General features: G+C 38.4%; 1 protein-coding gene across 10 annotated transcripts in view; it reads right to left on the reverse strand.

Moving 5' to 3' along the window:
* The window catches only part of LOC130552633 (sorbin and SH3 domain-containing protein 2-like), a 69,557-nt gene extending 53,695 nt beyond the window's left edge, over nucleotides 1–15,862 (reverse strand). For 4 of the 10 annotated variants that reach the window (XM_057331041.1, XM_057331045.1, XM_057331039.1 and 1 more), the window contains exon 1: nucleotides 1,718–2,129. The gene's annotated coding sequence lies outside the window, so the exon portion shown is untranslated. Of the gene's footprint in view, nucleotides 1–1,539; nucleotides 1,562–1,581; nucleotides 2,131–15,662; nucleotides 15,735–15,837 lie in introns of those variants that run through there. The other 6 variants (XM_057331044.1, XM_057331043.1, XM_057331046.1 and 3 more) reach the window with 6 other exon arrangements.
* Between the last annotated feature and the right edge of the window lie 855 nt (nucleotides 15,863–16,717).

A 16,717-nucleotide genomic window follows, 5' to 3' on the forward strand; every position in this document is an offset into this window, starting at 1 on the left:
CAAACACTTAAATTTAAATGTACACAGAAACACCCTGTTGAAAACCTGCACATAAACACATATCTAAACACACACTCCCAGTGTTGAGAATAAATGGACGTCTTCTGTCCCATCTCAACACCCAATCCATTATCACACGAGCTACGCATTCCTGACACGTCAAGTGCGAGGTTATTAATAGCACTGGTGTTGAGTAAACACATATGATCATATCTGCAGGTATGCAGAGCAGACAGTGTGACATATGCCATTTGTCCTATGGTTTAGTTTTAGATGGATGTAGATGGAGCATGTGATAGAATATATAACATCTCTGATCTCTTGAAGTAGCATGGCAAGCAGAAGATTTCCTATGTCTCCACTGAGTAATGCTTCTCTGTGTGGCGATGATCTGTACTTTATCTGGCACTATTCTAGGGATCTCTACCCAGTAACATTAGACAAATGTATGCAGGCACCTTGGCTTTAGGCATGCAAAGCTCATCGCACAAACACTCAGCATTGGCTTTATTGAGATGCTTTCTTTAGCACTTTGCACCACTGGGTGCATGTGTCTGTCTGCCAGTATAAGTGTTACAGAAGACCTTTTGGTAGATGTTCCTGCATATCCTATATGCTCCATTCACTTACAGACAGAACATGTAAGTTGATAAAATCAGACGATAAGCCATAAAAACGGCATTGAATGTGAATCACAGTAGTTTTACTACAAATACGTATATTATGTAAGCATGTAATTTGTGTAAAACATCAAGTTTTGAACATACACAGCTTTAAGCACACGCTGCTTTTTCTATGCATTCATTTAAACCGTTATCTGTATCTGCTACAAGGAGACTTTACAGTTCACTGCGCAAAAAACAGCTGTGTAATAGACTCTGCATTGCTCAAAATGAAACAATGTAAACACAAAATCATAATCCCAACTCAATGCAAAGCCACAGACTTGACCTTATTCCGTGATATAAGGACACAGGTCGGTCATTATCCCCACCGGACCTTACTAATGAGCCGGTAATAACAAGCCGCTTAAATGTTATGTTAATCAACAAAGCCAAAGGATTTTGGCGCAGGATTTCGCGACACAAGCGCTCTTTGTTGTTGTGGAAGGTCACGCTAGATTGAGTTTCTGGTAATCGGTTTCCCTCTTTGCGCAAACTCCATCCACATATGCGGAATTAGGACAAAACTGACACAAGTGTATTACTCCACTTGTTTGGTCAACTAATACAACACAACAAGTAACAGAACAAATGAAGCCGTAGTATAGTACAGTATAACCAACGTCATCCACCCAAACGAAAAAGCGGCAGCAAATAAATAATAGGTAATGCCAACATCTGTCAGCTGTACGTTGTGTTTGGATGTGGTCTGGCTAACACAGCAGATCTCTGATGTACACACAGAATAGAGAAGTGCTGAGATCGGAAATTTGCTTTAAAATAAGGCGCATTTGAAATCCTGCGCTTCTGAAATCTGTATCTAACACGAAATACCTCCACAATCGGCTTCTGACATCTGAAATCAACAAACTCTCACCGTTCCATCTGCGTGTCACTGGGAAACATCGGCGTTTCTTACCCTGAGCAATAAACGCGTAAATGGAGTCATCCACCAAACCCAACAGCCCGCAGTTACGCACTAACGCGCAGCATGTACTGTAAGTCCATCAAAGTCAGAGATGAGAGTGAGGAGGGTCAGGTCTGAAAGTGCCCACCTGCTTCTTTTCCGCTGAACCGACTCCAGATGAAAGCGTGAATGCGCATGGACTATGCCAGTGCGCGACACCACCCTTTCCTCTTGACTTGGGTCAGTGGCTCTCGTGCGAAGCTGGAGCGCTGTTGGAATAGCATTGCGGTGAAACTGTATCTTTACACATGACGAAACGCCTATCTGTGTCGGCACCGGCAGGAGGTGGAGAAGGAAACGCAGGATCACATTCGTTGATCATGCTCAAACCGCTCTGCGGGAGCGCGCCAAGAGCGCAGTGGGCTAGTCCAGAAATAGTGATTTTATCCAGACATCGTCTAATGGCTACCGACCGCTGTCTTGTTTCTCGGGGAAGATGAGTATTTTATATCATAGCCTATTGAGTGTGTGTCCTCATGTGTGAGATGGAGAGCAGCGCCGCGCATTGGTCTCTCACGGGCTCTCAGTAGCCATGGCAACGAGAACACTTCAATTAGAGCATGGGATTATGCAGGCGAGCGCAGCTTGTGATGGGAGATGCTGAAGTCACCTCTGCCGCCCAAGGGCACAACCACTGCACTGAAGTGTTATAATAACAATACATTTACACAGTTAGAGGAGCACAGCAGAAATAAAGGGAAGCTCTGATAACGGAAAATGAAATGATTCTACACTACTGAAAATATGTGTTAAAACCAACTTAAAAACTGTTGCTGGATGTAACATTTGTGTAATCACAGTACTGATGCACAATCTTAAATTAACTAAGCTTTACATGTCAACTACTGTGACACCAGGTAGTACCTTTACAAATGATCAGCCTTACAATCTCCATGCAGGGGCGGACTGAACAGTAGGACATTCTGTCAAAGTCCAGAATGGCCATCCCACTGATGGCCTACAGCCGTGACCAGGGGCGGCCGGACATCTGGAGTATCGGAATTTTTCCCGGTGGGCTACCAATGTATGTGGCAGGAATGGACGCTTGGGCCGGAGAGACGGATGTTATTAACGGACACGTATACATGTAACGCAATGACACATTACATACAATACCACCCCCAACCCCCCGTCAACAGAAATGGTGGAGGGCCGATGCAAACAAACAATCCCCACCCCATCCCCCCCATCGAAAGAAATGCTGGAGGGCAGATGTGGGCCGAAAAATCCAGGGCCATTTTTGCTTCACAGTCCGCCCCTGTCTCCATGTGATGTGGAGTGCCCACTAATGTACTTCATAGTTCACTCATGGGCAATGAAGAAACTCACCCTACACTAGCAAAATGAAATGGCAAGACGAAGGGATTCCCTACCATTTGACCAACATGCAGCAACTGTATACGTATGGGATTACTTTTGTGTCAATAAAAATGAACGCAAACTTTAAAAAAACGAACAAAAATATACAATGAGAAAGAAAAAAAACACTTTGATAATGAAAACAATAAACTCAATTGCAAGAATGTTACATGATTTTTGAAATAAACTGCTATTTTTCTTAACAATTTTCTAAGTTTCGTTTTTGCAAATAATAGTTTTGAATTCGCTGCAATATTTTTTCGAGTTTTCGTTTATGCTTCTCAAGTTTTCGTTCGCCTCTCTGGCACAAATCTCACATGTAGGCGGGATTTATGGCCGCTTTACCCTGATTGGCTATTGAGTTTTTGATTGATAGCTCCCTGACAAGGAAATCGATACTGAAGATTAAAAAGAGGACGATCTGCATGCTGTTATCTTTATTGTTTGTACTTAAAACTACTTTCTTAAATAGTTAGTATATTAGCAATTGGTATTTGAAGTTGGTAAGTGATGCGCGGTGTGGATCCAAGCATCTTCCTCATCGTCGTCCTTCTCACCCTCAGGTAAATTAATGTAATTCAGATAATAAAGAATATCGCTAAAAGTTTTATTCCTGTACAGTAGCAATTCTGTCTTTACTTAGCTCGTTCATTGTGTGCTTTATATTTTTTGTCAGGTATTATTTTATGAACTATTAAGATTATTTTCTTAAAAAGGAACAAACAACTTGCATTATAACATCCAATAAAGACACGTTACAGATTATTGGGTTGTGAGAAATGAACGTGCTAAATGAAAACATTGCTGCATAGTTACTGTACAGAGATTAAAACTTGTAGCGATTTTATTATCTCGGTTACATAAATGTACATGAGGGTGACTTGTGTCCATCTGAGGAGGAGGATGACGATGTCGCTCTTGCATACAGTCTCCTTTTAAAGAATTAAGTCCACTTATAAGTCAAGTAATGTATCTTTCTTTTTAAACTCATGGTGAATGTACAGTATTATACCCCTTTCTTTACATTCACAGAAAGTACACCTCATAAAATAGTACCCATACATTCAAATGACATTTTTTTAAACGCTACAACAAAACAAATTCATAAGGTGACACAATTAGAGGCCTTTAGAATGTTTTATTAATTTAGACTTCCTCTTGCAAACAACAATTTCATTATGTATTTACACACCTACATAAAACAGGTTAAAGAAAAGCAGAAGAGAGACTTCTTAAAATATAAACAAACATTTAAAGATAAAAACAATACATAAAATGCCACCACGATTATGATCTATAAATTATAAATATGAACTGGAAGCATAACACTTTATTGTATATCTCCTCAAAACTCATTAGGCATCTCGTTTTCCTGATATCATTGTAATTATAAATTATAGACTGCTGTCTCGATGGCCTCTTAACCCACGTAAAGTTGCATGTGAATATGGCTATCTAACCTGTCTTTACTCGACGTTGGCTTGTTGTTAAGGCGTGATAGAGCCTGGAAGCGTGTCCCACTTTTAAGTGCATGAAAGTTGGCAACCCTGCTAATATACTAACAAAATAAAAAAGTAATTTAAGTACAAACACTAAAACAATACAATACAGAAAACCGCAAGCAGATTGCTCTCTAATGCGCTTTAGAGAGCTTCAGTATCGACTTTCTGGTCAGGGAGCTGTCAATCCAAATCTCACTAACCAATGAGAGTAAAGTGGCCATAAATCCCGCCCACACGTGAGATTTGTGCTAGGAAAGTGCAAATGAAAAATCTAGCAGCGAATTCAAAACTATTATTTGCAAAAACGAAACTTAGAAAATTGTTAAGAAAAATAGCAGTTTATTTGAAAATCATGTCACATTCTTGCAAATGAGTTAAGTGTTTTTTGTTCGTTTTTTTAAAGTTTGCGTTCATTTTTATTGACACAAAAGTAATCCCATATATACGCATGTACCAATCCCCAGCCAGCAAAGACACATGGGTCCCAGATGGGTTTGATGTGGGCTGTCTTCTGGGCCTCAGCTGGTTTTGTCCGCAGGTTCCATGTAGACCCCACATGGGTTAGCCCAGATGAAATGAACACTGCTTACTACAGGCTGCTAAATGTAACACTGAATGTTGAAGTTAATGAGATAATGAAGTGATAAAAAGCAGAATCACTGATGGACACATAAACAACAAGAACAGAAAGAAATAAAACACAACAACTACAACTGACTTCAGCCACAAACACCATGGCTATGGCTATATTGACCTGTGGAATCAATAATATCTTCACTTTTAGAACCTCTGTGCTCTATGAGATCTGAATACATGCAGAGCAGCTGTTAACTGAAAGTTTGTTAGCTTATAATGTAATGTATAGAGACCTAGTTTCTTAGGCAATATATAATTATAATGTGAGAGCTATGGCGGGGGTTTTAAAGATAACCATTTCCCAATGTAATAATTAGATTTACACAAGATCCCAATACAAAAAAGCTTTTGGATCTAAATTAACAACACTTTTCTGACAGTCACTGAGACAGAGAGCAATAGGAGGCTTCATTATGGCTGGATGCCATGCTCTCATGAAATTTTAAAATGTTTTTCCACAGAAGACCTTTAGGCATCGTCTGGTGGGACTGGCAAAGGCAGAGTAGAATCACAGGCTTTGTCTGTGTTTCATCTGATATCATAATAAAACAGCCTTTCTATTTTACAGTAAACAACACTTTACTTTGTTTTTAAAATGGCCATTTTTGACCATATTTATTAAATGTTCTGAAAATCCTAAAAAAACGAACATTTTTTTAAATATCTTCTTTTGTGTTCTGCGGAAGAAAGAAAGTCATACAGGTTTGAAATAACAAGAGGGTGAGTAAATGATGACAGAATTTTCATTTTTTGGTGAACTATCACTTTAACATTTGCTGAAAATAGACAAAACGATGAGCTCTCTCTTTGGAGAGGCAAGAGAAGATGTGGCAGTCAAATTGTGTATCCACTGCAAGATTTCGGCTCAGTCAAAAATGCCCCAGCGTACTGTTATGCTGCTTTGGACAGTCAAATACCGCACATCAGTAACACCTTGAGCTACTGGAGATCAAAGATGTCCAAATATAATCTCATCACTCAGAGCCGACCTTTGCAATATAATATGACTGTATACATGTGTGTGTGTCTGTAGGTGAGTGACAGAGTGCATTTAGTCGCAGAGGCTAGCCAAATCTCTTGGTTATCTGGACTGGAAAATCACTATGACATTGAGGGGACATTTTTGAGAGCCCAGTACTCATGGGACCCAGTGGGACTGGACTGCAAGGGTAACTGTGCGCGATTATACTGGAGGGGTCGGAAATAACGCACTTCATACATAATGCTTATAGATAGATATATTCTTAAAACACTTAAACTAGTGATAACCTAATAGTTCGAGGTCTGAAAATGCTATTTTGTGTTTCAGTTGAAAATATAATTGCTATAATATAATAATGATATATCCATTAAAAACACACAGTATTCATATAGGCCTGTATATTTATACAAGTATAAACTCTGAAACTAACTTGATGGCAGATTGATGTCGAGGACCAGCATCCAAATCACAACACATGCTGGTGTGTTCATTTTGTATAAAATGCAGCTGTTAAATAAAAAAGGTTTTATGGCTAAACTGAGTTTACTGTGTATTTGACTAAAAACAAACTTGGACATTTTTATGAGTCAAATTCTTGCCACTCTGATTGTTAGCTGGGTTAAAACCAAGCTATGCTGGTTTTCTTCACTTAGATCCGGGCTCACAGTACACACCCTGAGTGTCACTGAAATCACAATCACACACACATAAACAGAATGACACGTCACAGCCCACCAATCATGACGTCATGCCCTAGACTTTAATTATCTCACGCGTGAGCACCAGAAATACCGCAAAATGCACCCTGCATGCTTCCTTCACACACACACTTTACTGTGTCTGCATAGGCTATGTGATAAAATACGCAGGAAAAAATAACACCCTTATCTTCAGCTACTGTTCACATGCAGTCTACTTCCAGAAAGCTTGACATTCCCTGCGCTTGATAATGTGTCTTTATCACTGTCTGCTTAGCTTTAGCAACATAGCATTCCAGTCAGGAACATTCCACCATGAGGTCATTTTTCTAAGAGGAATAAATGGATTCAAGAGCTCTCACCTTTGACGTTGAGAGCAGATAGTGAGAATGAGAATTTTGAATTCTTGAAATCTGGTTACTGAAAGAGATTTAGATGTTTCTTTTTTGTGCAATAATCGTGACAACAAACATGATGATTGTTTTTATATGCTGCTTTCACACATTATTACACTGAGGAAAAATTAGACTTTAAACTTCCAGTGAAATAAGCCAAGAGAATTCAGTCAAATAAGCCAAGATTGCTCACTGCATCTCTTCGATATATCAATAATTATATATAGTGCTCAGTGTTGAAGTCTCGAGACTCGGACTCGGTCTTGAACTCGGTCTCGAGACCCTATTTTAATGGTCTTGGTCTTGTCATGGACTTGTGTGCATTTTGACTAGGTCTCGACTCGTACTCGAACATGTTCGGAATTGGACTTATGCCCGAGTCCACTCGAGTCCCAGCAAAAATATTAAACACATTGAAAAGACATCCCTTTATGGGCCAAAAATGAAAGTTGTTTCTATAGCTTTTCATGGCATCTCCTGATTGTCTAATATTGATGTCCAGTCTGTACAAAGTAAAAACTGGTTGAAATTTTGAGTTTACACATGGAAATAAATTAAGTGAGACTGTTTTAAATAAACTGAATTGAATGATTTGAGTGCAGTAAGATAGCAAGCAACCATTGAATCAAGGTTAAAAATGGATGATTTGTCAATGTTCATTGCATTGAATCAGTATCACTTTTGTACCTCCAAAAATCACCATTATTGTGATCTTTTTTTAGCTTTAGTTGAGCTCTTGGCTCTTCTATTTTAATGTTAAATTAGGTTTCCTTCAGCCAAAACTGTGTGTTAAAATAAATTAGTTGTAGCAAAGAGATGACTACTTCTGAATGGTAATGCGTGCATTTTGAAATTGTTTAGATCACTGTTAATAATTGGGTTTGGTTTATTAATGTGTCAGCTCTGTGGATCTGTAGTTTGATATACTGTGATTTTTTTTAGGAATTAACATATTCACAATCTGTTAAACTACTTTAACACACAACGACATCAAGAATCTGCATATGAAACTCAACAATGGTGACAATCAACAAAAGAAAGCTTCATGCTGCAATGCATGCTGGGTGATCTGTTTATCTGAATTATTTTGACGATTGTCATCATTGTTGTATGATGAGGGTTGATGTCAGTGAAATATGTTTGTTTATTTTCTCTCAATACCTGTGCATTGACTAGCCAGAGCACTCAAACAGTCATCAATTGATCAATAATGTTTAAAACTAATACATTTTATTACAGCATGACTATTTCCATGAGAACAACCCTAACTTTTGTAAAAGCATGTCTGTCTTTCACAGTGCACAAGTGTTTTTATAACACTACTACATGACCTGAACAAATTAATTTAACAAAAGTCAAGGATCAAGAGCCCAACTAAAGCAAACATTGATCACAATAATGGTTATTATTGTGGGTACAAAACTCATTTCACAGAGTCTCATTTCATTTATTTCCATGTGAAAACTGAAAGTAGTCTGATAAACTCCAGATTTGAACCAGTTTTTACAATGTACCAAGGTCCCCTGTACGTCAATATCAGACGTTCAGAAAACATAATAATGGGCTAATGAAGGCAAGTCTTTTCAACATCGAAAGATGCAGAAAGGACATCTTTTTGACATATCTTTGGTCAGGGGGAAGTCATAATTGTAATAAAATTACCTTTACAACACTTACTATGTGGCCTTTTTTACCCTCAGCTAGTAATATTTTTAAACTAATATCAGTCTAAGTAAATGAAACACAGTGTACATGCCATGGTATATTTAATGCACTGAGCACTCTATGAGCTCGGTGCCAGTTTTATTGTTTCCACCAAACATTTAACATATTCTTGAAGATTTCTATAGGTCTCGTCTCAGATCTCTTGTCCTAGGACTCGGACTTGACTCGGACTCGACCCTCTCTGGACTCGGTCTTGACTCGGACTCGACCCTCTCTGGACTCGGTCTTGACTCGAACTCAACCTACTCTGGACTCGGTCTTGACTTGAACTCGACCTACTCTGGACTCGGACTCGAATGAGCTGGTCTCGACTACAACACTGATAGTGCTAATATAAAAAATTAGAGCACTTGGACATTTCACTGTTTGTATTACTCTGCTTGTCTGTGTTTGCTGCATTTCTTTGCATCTTCCCCGCTATCTATCAAGTTGAATTTATTGGCACCTCATTCTAGCAGAATAAATCTCAGTATGGATCATGCACTAGCTGTACTGTGCTTCTATCTTTGTTCTCCCAGAACAAGAATAAGAATTCAATCTCAAAAACAAGAATTCAGTCCCAGCCACAGGCAATGTTTCGATCATTAACCTTATATTCTTCATAAAGCATTTTTTTCCTTTTTTTTTCATCCATGATGGATTTGAAATATCTCTACTAAGACCTTCAAAAACTAAAGCAACACTAAACACAACATGCTAGAACATATGATTCTCCCTCATTCTCTCTCACACACATGTACAAATTACAAAATGTATATTATATAAGACATAAACCAGCTAAGGAAGTACAGCAGTGTTGTATCCGGTAAAATAGCTGCTTTGTGTTCTAATATTGTGTGCCTTTTTTACCATGATCATATGAATTTAGACACATAAGTCCTCTGAACCTGCTTCTTGCGTTACATAACCGCCCTCTCGAACACACACATTCTCAGCCAATGTACAGACCTCAAGGCCTGAGATTACAGTTAAAAGAGCGAGCTCTGACCACACACACACACATATACTGTACACAGCTATATTTACCCATCTACTTCAACCCTCACTAGACACTCTGGTCCTGAAAGCATCCAATCTAAATATGTGATAAATCAGTGCCTGATACTGAGAAAGTAAGTAGGGGGAGAGAGAGGGTTGTTATGACTGGATATGAAGTGAGAAAGAAAACCACAGGGAGAAGATTGAGAAAGAACTTCAGAAAGGGGGAAAGGGAGGAGTGGAGAAGATGGGATGCAGATGAAGTGAGAAGAGATGTGAGATTCTGTCTTGTTAAGCATCTTCATCACTTTCACAACTGAGAGAATGGGGGAAAGATTCCTTTTTCACACATGCATGCAGACAAGCGCACATGCATGTGTTTTTCTATCATGGCAAGGGCTTTCCATTATTTTATGTTTATTTTTTTGCTAATGGTACTTTCTGAAACAAACCCCAGAGTCAGATATTTGGTGTGTTAAGCTTTTTCGTTATTGGCTGGTCTGTTGTTCTGACCCTAAAAACAGGCCATAATTTGCAATGCCTTTATGAATATGATTGATATAATATTCGCTTAGTAGCTGTAATAAATTGGCTGGAATTCACATTCGATTTTTATTTTTAATATTTTTTAAGGTTACTAAGGTTATTTTGTGTGTTTTTATTTAATGGCCTTGTCAATAAAACAATAAAATAGATGGCCTGCCATGCTAGGATATGATTCACACACTAACAGTGCCATGCCTCACTCACACAGTAGACATCAAAGCCACCTCTGCACAATAAGAACATAATAACACGGCTGCTCTTAGCAGCACTTAGAGTAGCAATCAGCATCTCTCCCACATTCATAACTGCTAGCACCCACCCACACACTCAGACAGAGACAGACGCACGCACGCACGCACACGCACACACACACACAAAATTGTTTTCATTAAAAGATATTTTCATTTACATAAGTCTTTTCACATTCTTTTATTTAAAGCAAAACATTGTTTAACTACTTTCTACGCCTTTCAAATAGTGAGAACTACTTAAAATGTTTGTGTGTGACATGTTTATATGTGTAAGATTGAAATATAACGTCTACAGACTATACCTAAAGAAAACAATGTTATTAATTTCAGAAAAGGTTTGTATCTTTTAATAACATTCCTAAAAATGCACACAGACGTTTTGTTATTTAGCACTCGGTTTTGAACTGCAGATCACACCAGCAGGAAAGTTAAAGGAGCAATGTGGACATTTTAGCGGCATCTAGCAGTGAGGTTGCAAATTGCAACTATAACGGCTCACCCCACCCCTCCCTTTCGAAGAACTGCGGTGGATGCAAAGAACTAAGATGTCATTGCGTTTTCGTTTCTTTGCAGGAGACAACAAATTTACGAAACTGTAGAGCAGTTTGTCCGTGTAGGGCTACTTTAGAAACAACATGGCGAATTCCATGTAAGGGGACCCACAGTGTATGTAGATAGAAATAGCTCGTTCTAAGGTAATAAAAACATAACGCTGCATTATGTAAGGTCTTCATACACATCTAAAGTTATGTGTATTATATTACATTTCTGTCAATAGATCCTCCAAAAAATTACACTCTGGACCATTAAAGCCACAATATGGAATATTTGGACCGCTAGATGGCGCACTTTCGAAACAACAACAAAAGCCGAAACTAAATGACGTCATGTCGGAGAGTGGAATTATGGGACATGTCGTTTTCACCATCCAGAGGCGTAAGGAGATCGCCCATCATGTTCACGGACGAGGTAATTAATTAATTTTATTTTATGTGAACGTAATGAATTAGCTTGCAAGAAACGTGGAATGTAATGCTACGTTAGCCCGCGACTGATATTGGACTTTGTCAATTGATTTTGTAGCGTAATGCTACACAGTTTTACGTGTTTAAAACAGTCATTCAGTCGTCGTTTAAAAAGTAAATTGGAACCCACAGCATTTACAAGTAACGTTATTGGCTACATATTTTTGTGCGACATACTGTATTTCATAGGGTAACTGCATTCATAACTATTCAAATAATCTGTGCATGAGTATTTCGTGTACAATAACATTTTCTTTGCTTACCTGTCTATTAAAACACATGCGAGAGCGGAGTCTCTGTCGAGTCCAAGTTGGTCGCGAAGCTCTCTCCATTTAGAAAACGCCACGCCGATATTAATCCTTGCTTTATTTCTTCGTTTGTCCATAAGCCTGCTTGCCTCATTTGGCCTACGTTTACGCTTTTTGGGGGTTTCCTTTACTCACCAAAGAGTAATCGTGATCCATAATAACAGAACAACAGATGCTGCGTCCCAGATGCTGTATAACCACTTCCGCATTTGCATTTTGCCGTAGTTTCCACAACCGGAAACTGAGGGTAGTGCGGAGCACCGGATATTAAGTCACTGATATACGACAAATACAAGGTAGACAAGGGACGGCCATTATTTTAAATAGGAATTTCTCTGGATTTGCACATTCTTGGGAACATTTGGGATAATGTAAGTACACAACTGCATGAAATATATCACACTGTGCAAGTGATTTTTGGATATTTCATAACAAAATTCTTCCATATTGTGGCTTTAACTGTTTTTTTTACAGACTTTTCTTAATGATCTCATTAACAGTACAGATGCTGTGGATTAGCCTGGAGGCACAATGGCATAAGGTGATGATGCAGGATTGCTAAACAGAAATATGGCTGTAAATACACAATGGAACAATTTCTGTAGTACAGCAGTATAAGATCCTGTCTGATTTACATGGCTCTAAGAGCATCTTGTCTTCCTTTCTGACTCAAAAGTAACATGTGTTATATCATGATAACACAAAAGGCTTATCATGATTTGCCTCGACGGCAGCATTAGTTCCTGCAACAACATTCCCATTAGATTTGAGAGTAAGTTTGTGGTTGAGGCTACTGTTGAGAAGGCTTGATTTGTCCTAAGTCACCTCACTCAGCTGACATTTCAACTAACAATAAACCTGAACATTAAGTGTACCATAAAGTTTGTTTCTTAAACTCAAATTGCACTATACAAAAAAAACGTTTTTCCGGGTTGTTCCAGATACTGGCACTTCAGAGCTCCATCCCAGAGATTTGTCAGTTTTTGCAACCCAGTCTCAAGGCAGCTTGTGGCATAGGCACGACATTTGGAATCTATTGATTCGTGTTCATGGACACAAATTTCCCTTTTTTCGTGTCAGTCGGCTCAACTTTTTTTTCGTGTCAGTCAGCACGACTTTCAACACACAGACCGCGTGTGTATGTACATTTGCTGTATATACAGTATTTACAACCTGTTATCAAAAGAAGTCGTACATATTTTAGGAGGAGGCTAACCAACACCTTACCTCACCCCAAACCCTAAAATCATAGCCGCAGAGGCTAATTTAGCTAAAAACGCAAGTTTCACAAGGTGGCAAAGCAATGATAAATGGCTCCCCTAACCCCGCCCCTAAACCTAACATCACAGGGGCAAAGTCAAATCATAACAAAACATACCAATGAGATCGTAGGAAATAGGAATTCACATGAATGAGCCACCTTGTAAAATAGGAATGAATTCCCATCAGATTGCGTTGATATATACTGTATTTATTCATATGAAAGATATCGCGTATTAATATACGTTAATGAAAGTTGTGCTGGGTGACACGAAAATAGGTTATGCTGACTGACACGAAAAAAAGGGGTAAATTCGTGTCCATGAGCAGGAATGAACAGATTACAGTTTGTGACAATGTCACGAATTCCTGTGAGACTGTGTTGGTTTTTAACAATAGACGATTGGCTCCTTTAACTAGAAGGTGGAGTTTGCTTGAGCAGTCGTATAAAGTGCCACAGGAATTATGTCTTTTTGTAAGCAAAACCTGGAAGTGAGTTAACATTTTAGCACTTCCAGTTCGATCGCCCATAAATCAATGGTTTTTTTTAATGGGTTTTTGTTTAAATGCCCAAAATAAGGTCTGTGGTGAACAAAAGCTCTAAATACGTTTTATTCTACAACACCCCAGTAATAATTCGCTCATGTTTTTTTAAAGCTTTACAGTGTCTTAAAAATTGTGGTTGCTAACAAGTTGCTAAATGCGACTACTGTCTACCAGACCTTCAGCTCACAGACCAAGTGGCGGATACATGTGAAACTATAGCTTGAACAACATTCTCATCAACTTCCCTCTGATTTCAGGGTTCTTTATTTAATCAAGTTTTAATTATGTTTGTTTTTAAAGAAATGCTGTTACAGGAAAACAAAGATGGCATTCTACTTGGCAAAACTGACCAAAAAGGAGAGAGGTCAGAGACAGCACTCAATGGCCTGATTTTTCATTGGTTAGTAATTAGGTAATGGCTCAATCAATCCCAGCAACCCACTGGTGCAATACAATAGAGATCAAATTCATGAGTCATCTGAGAAATCTCATGCCTCCTTCTGTTTTCCAACTAACCTCTTTCACAATCTGCATGATAAATGAAAAATGTCTTTTCATAAGGCTGATAGACAGGATAAGGGGTCTTATGTGCAGCTGTACCAAATGAAAATCTTCTTTGGTACTGTAGCAACCCTATAAGGATTGATCCCTTGACTTATCCTCATACCATGTTCACAGTCATCATCATAGCAAAAAAGAATCAAAGGCAGATATGTTTTTCCGCGGCACAAGTCAAGTAGGACAAAAATGCAAAGAATGGACTAAAGAATTCATTCCCACACATTCCACGACAAATAAACCGGAATTTCCTGGAAGGGAAATGCAAGGATTGTAACGTCCTGCACCTATCTAAAGCAAGAGAACATGAGATCAAGTGTGAGTTTGTGTAGCCTTACTAAAATAAGAGAGGAGGGATGATTTAAGTCAGTCTGATAACTTAACCTTTGCTAATCCTTTGTTCTTATAAATTAGTGAAAAAAGCTATTATCTAAAATCACGTTAAGAATGCTTTAGGGTGTCGATTGATTTGTGACAGAATCATTTGTGAAGATTTACGCCGTCCGGCATGCCTTCGCTGAAATGTGAAATGTTTTCTGTATAGGGTGCATGTTGATATTGCTGTTTTGTGTTGTATTAGGGGCTGTGTTCTGTTCTGTGCTGAGCTATGCTGCTGATCCGGGTATAGTATTGATGCCCTGCTGCCCCTCGGGGCACATTATGTGTGTGTGTTTGTGTGGCTGAGTCAGCGATTGGCCTGCCTCCTGATGTGAAAAAAGCACCATGAGCTATTGTTTTCACATACAATCACAAAGCACTGACTCATTTATTCACATATAAAGCTGCGAGGGTTTTATGGTCCATACATGAGTGTCTTCCTGACATTCCATTGAACAGTCATTTCGCGAGGTGATTGATAGTATGCTGAGAGGTTTTCAGTTATTGGATGCTGACTATAGATCTGCTTTGTCTAGATGTCCTGTATCTATCTCAGCTTATTGTTTCACCAGCAGGATTTCACCTAAACTACCTGCAAATAACCCAGTGAAATTGCCAGCATAAATTTGAGCAAAACAACACATCTTTCCTATTTTCTCCTCATACAGAAAGATACAGATGAATAGACAGACATGAGACAGGACTTCCACAAATGCATTTTACAGTACAGCAACACACTTATGAAACTCGCATAAACTTGGGATGAAAATGCACAAGCTCATCCTTCATAAAGAAAATGTAATAATCAGTACAATTATAAGTCTAGGAAACGGTTATCAACAGCACAGAACTACACAAATACGCACCAGCAAACACAGATCTTTACCTGTCTAGAGTTTCAATACAATCCAAATCCAGAGGCTCAATGTCCAAATATGTTGTTATACCGACTTGCTTTCACACTCACTCACTCTCTCGCTCTCTCTCTCAAACACACTCTGATTCAGCAACCTCAGTGGCAAATACTGTCCAACAATATCCGTGCATGTGTTTCTCCATACCTGTGAGTAGATTCCTGAATGAGACCATAATCAGCTCTTTTCAATGCTGACTCAAAGGTACTTTACAGCTGATCTCTCTCTCTCTCTCTCTCTCTCTCTCTCTCTCTCTCTCTCTCTCTCTCTCTCTCTCTCTCTCACACACACACTCTCACACACACATTAATTGTCAATCAACTTTATTATATAACAACATTGACAAATCAGTAAGATAGCATAATGTGGTCTTCCCAAATCATTTCTCCATTTCTAATAGGTAGAGGGAAGCTATAAAGATGAAATGATGTTGTCTGTGCACTGTAAAAAATGATTCTGTGTCATAGTAGATTTCATGAAATTAATTGAGTAAACTTGACTTAATACAATTGTGTTCTTGTTTTTTTAACCAAAATTTAAGTTAAAATTATAGAAATATCTTGGAATTCTAAATGCACAAATAATTGAGTGAATTCAACTTAATTTTATCATGTTCAACCCACTTAAAATTGGATAAAGGATCTTTATTTAATTATTTTGTGGTGGAACTACATGAATTATTTAAGTTAATTTCCCTAACTGAGCAGTGAATTTAGAGTTCCCAGCATGCTCTGCACACGACAGCATAAGGAGAGTCATTTTTGTGAAAAAGTCCTATTTTATGTGCTTTAGAATAAAATGAAAGACTTGATAGTGTTTAGTGTTCAGTTGTCTTTAAGATTTAGAAGATATTCTGTTTGTATTTCTGAGTTTCGTGGTTACCATCTTTCAGAAGAGTGGTGCTTGTGCTTAGGTTGTGGGAGAGCTCAAGCTGTTTGTTTTTTCACACAGTGAACAGTAATGCTGCTAATGTCAGTACTGAGTCAACTCTCAGCTTACTTGTACATCATATATGTTATAAACAATA

The sequence above is a fragment of the Triplophysa rosa genome, linkage group LG4 (genome assembly GCF_024868665.1).
Source record: "Triplophysa rosa linkage group LG4, Trosa_1v2, whole genome shotgun sequence".
NCBI lineage: Eukaryota > Metazoa > Chordata > Actinopteri > Cypriniformes > Nemacheilidae > Triplophysa > Triplophysa rosa.